Consider the following 3952-nt stretch of genomic DNA (forward strand, 5'->3'; position numbering starts at 1 on the left):
AAGTAATGATCATACCAAATGGGGAGGGTTCACCTAAATCTCCAGATGCGTGAAGTGAATAAGCAGGTTAGACCCCAGCTTTGTTATTATAGGACGATATAGGGGTCCGATAGAGAATTGGTTAAAATGTTTAAATTTAGTATTTGCTTTTAAGTTTTATTACAAAAAAGAATTTTAAAAGTGTGTATTCAGTACATTTTCGACTGTCTTAAAATTTGGACCTTTTTCGATTTGGGGTGGGATGTTGGGGAGCATACGCACCCACTCATATTAAAATAACGCTTTATTAACATGTACACTTTACATAATGTATTAAATCATAGAGGTACAAAAAACCTCCAATCAATTTTATTTTCTGAATTTCTATTCCTATACCTCATGAAAGCATGATTGTCATAAAGTTTCCAAAAAGTGTTTTAATCTAATGAGATTTATACTTAATTATGCCTAACTTAACATAGATGCCAAAATGAAAATAGTTTGAATGTATTTCTCACTAGTTCAATCTTTTTTATTTCAGTGTCTCAGGTCAAATCTACCGATACATCAATTATTGTCAGCGGAACACGACGTGTATTAAATTGCCGGAACACAATATGCTATCAATAGCCTAACTTGTGGTCTTAATTCTACAAATAATCGCGCGCGGATATTTATTATGATTTATATCAATGGATCGCCGGAATTGAATCAAATTTGCCAATGTTTCTTATACAATGGACAAGTAATTCTCGAACGATATTACACACTTAAATATAATTAGGCCTAAGCATTATATATATTATATATTATATAATTATATAACGGTATTACCTAAAACTAGAATATATATATTCTATTTATATTACGTTTGTATAGTTGTGATGTAACATTTCCGAGTATGTAAGGAATAAAATTAAACTGAAATACATCATTGTGTGTACTTCCTTTGTCTTAACTGCATTAATAATAATATTATATATTTCATGATTATTAATCAGTATATAAGCGAATTAAATATATTATAATCACTGCGATTCGAATATACCACTATTACGGGCTTCTATATCTTATAAACACTCTTCCAAATATATTCACATGGAACCCATGACACCAACAAATTACGAAACTTTTCAGAGCAATGTGCTGTCGAATTTTACAAAACAGGAAATGACGTCGGTTGCTAGGCAACAGCTTATGCATATTCAGTAACACCTGTGCTCATTAGACTAACAATAAAAACTTTTAGCTCAGTTTTGACAAAATCGACCAAAAAGATTTTATTGTTAGTCTAATTAGAACAGGTGTCACTGAATATTCATAATTATGCATGAGCTTGTTGCTTAGCAACCACGTCATTTCCGGTTTCATGTTTTTGTTGAGGGCGTCCTCGAAATAATTGCTAGTTTAATAGATAAAGTAGCACGTTATTGATGAATCAATTCTTCACTTTTGGTTTAAGCTTATAAGCTTATTATAATAGGATATTTTAGCAATTGAATTTATTATAGTAAACATAGACATTAATAAGATGAGAAGAAATGCACAATTCCATTTGATATTTATTTTCAAGCATTGAAATCAAGTTGTGATATATATATATATATATATACATATATATATATATATATATACATTTTATATTTATATACTGTAGTCCTATATCATGTACATCCGGTAAAAATCAATAAATCTGATTTTAATCCTCAAAATGTTATTATGTTACATGTCAATATTCTTTACAAGAAACGGGTTACTTTTTCTATTAATAAGATAAACATTAGCAGTAATAATACAATATTAATAAACATAAGCCTACAAGAATTACTACATATTGCTAACATTATTTTTTAGATTATTGCAGAGAACTAGAAAAACATTTTAAAAATAAAATTTACACTATATTTTAATTCATTTCATTTTTTTTTTGTAAGGAGCTTGATGAGTCCGGACTTTCTTTTCTGATAGTTGTGGCTTCTACATCACTGGAATAGAAAAATATTGACAAAAGATTAGGAAATAGTGAAAGAATTATAACGGAGTATTATATAATTAAAATATATAAATAAAAACAGAGGCAGAGCCAGTAGGTTTGAAATAGAGGGGGCCCACGGGGAGGGACCTTGCCAGATGAAGGGTTCCCACCACTTCAGCCCCACCATGGTTGGGGATGAGGTAAGAAATTTTTGATTATGGCACCTCTAGGTGGCCAGAAAATGACACTCTCAAATTTAAAATTTGAATGTAATTTTCTTTTTTTCTCCAATTTTTTACAATTTAAAAAAATTTACGGGGAGCCTAGCCCTCAGACTTAAAATTTAAACATAGCAAACCTGAACATTATTGTATTCAGTTATCGCAATGGATAATGCTGTTGATACAACATAGGCCTAATAGTTCTTCACAATTCTTATCATATCTGCATTATCATATTAAATAGGCCTATTAATTATTTATAGTATCTTCATACCACAGAATGATGTGAGGATTATTAAATACATGGCATTGGGTAGGACAAGTAGATCGCAATAGCGCAAACAAATTACGTTAGCATTCCGATTGTCATGGATAAATAAAATTTATAAAAAGTGTACTATTCGATAGAAATGAATATAGATTCATAAATACAGTATAGGCCTTCCTACAAACACTTTTAATGATATAATGTTCTTTTGATTGATTGATTGATTTAATTTATTCGATGCTCAACATGCATAAGCAAGATAACAAATGGATTGAGATCAAGAAAAGTAAAAATTACCGTAATGAGCATCAGGAACGCCCATTTGACCGGAGTCCAGCATATTTCCAATTAAGTCCAAATTAAATATACACTGTCTGTCTTGAGCTGAAGGATAAACAATTTAATTCCATAACTGAATAATTATATTTAAGTAAGTTACAAAGTTACAATTAAATATATGAAGGACAAAATAGTTTTTCTGTCAATTAACAGACAGTTAAATTATACCAGTGCTATATTCTTATTTATACATAGACTCTTAGATTGGCTGGTAGTGTCGATTTAAGGATTTTGTAGTAAAATCAGGAAAAATTAGAAAAATGTCGATAGGGGGTCCAACAATTCTGATCGGGGTCTAAAACAAGGAGATGCCTAGAGCATTGTTCAGGTTCCCGGAATAAAATCCCTGGGGTGAGGTTCATGGGGAGAAATCTTACGGTACAGGATCGTCCATGTGATTTTTGACCACAACTGGATTGGCTGTCAAAATATATTTGTTTGGATCGGCAAATTAATGTCGTGGAGTCGGACGAGGGAGTAGATAGTTTTTAAGTTATGGTTATTTCTCCTCTAATTGCCCTACAAGTGTGGCTTATCCTTTTCTTTTTTTTTAAATCCCGTAGATCCCTCTAATCAAGGACTGTGAGGACTACTTTATTTTAAAAAATCGGTTTTCATTAAGGCAGCTAAATTGTAGAAAACTCTTCCTCCTAGCGCCATTTTCTGTTAAATTGTCTGCTGCCTTATCTTTTATTGAAAACTGGGAACCCAGTTGCTAAAATTGTTTTCAAATTCAGGCTTTTTTGTATTGTTTTTACTTTCATGCATGAATTACATTTGATCATATGATCAGTGGATCACCTTTGGTGTTGGGCCTTGCCCATGTCTCGCTTTAGGCACTCTCCATGTAATTTCATCCATTGCATATTATTCATCTATATGTCGCAATTGGTAATATCCATGCATACATGGCCACATAGAGAGAGTGAGAGACGCTCATCTATGTCTGGTTTTTAAAATGTATCTGTATTTCAAATGTATTGTAAATGTAAATATATTTCACATTTTGACTTTCTTTTGGAGGGTCGCCATGAGTGTTTTTTTCTTAAACGGATACCGGCACTTTATAAATTTTCATCATCATCATCATCATCACCACCATCACCATCACCATCACCATCACCATCACCATCACCATCACCATCACCATCACCATCACCATCACCATCA

The 3952-nt window shown here is 31.8% G+C and overlaps 1 long non-coding RNA gene across 1 annotated transcript in view; it reads right to left on the reverse strand.

Annotated features, from left to right (window-relative positions):
- Positions 1 to 1641: 1641 nt before the first annotated feature.
- LOC117107995 overlaps positions 1642 to 3952 on the reverse strand; it is a 3495-nt gene continuing 1184 nt past the window's right edge. The window contains exons 2-3 of the long non-coding RNA XR_004445316.1: positions 2741 to 2827; positions 1642 to 1964 (exon numbers count right to left, since the gene is read on the reverse strand). This is a non-coding gene — a long non-coding RNA (uncharacterized LOC117107995). The remainder of the gene's footprint in view (positions 1965 to 2740; positions 2828 to 3952) is intronic.

The sequence above is a fragment of the Anneissia japonica genome, unplaced genomic scaffold (assembly GCF_011630105.1).
Source record: "Anneissia japonica isolate Jap-2015-1 unplaced genomic scaffold, ASM1163010v1 scaffold287960_len3192837_cov198, whole genome shotgun sequence".
In the NCBI taxonomy this organism is placed as follows: Eukaryota; Metazoa; Echinodermata; class Crinoidea; order Comatulida; family Comatulidae; genus Anneissia; species Anneissia japonica.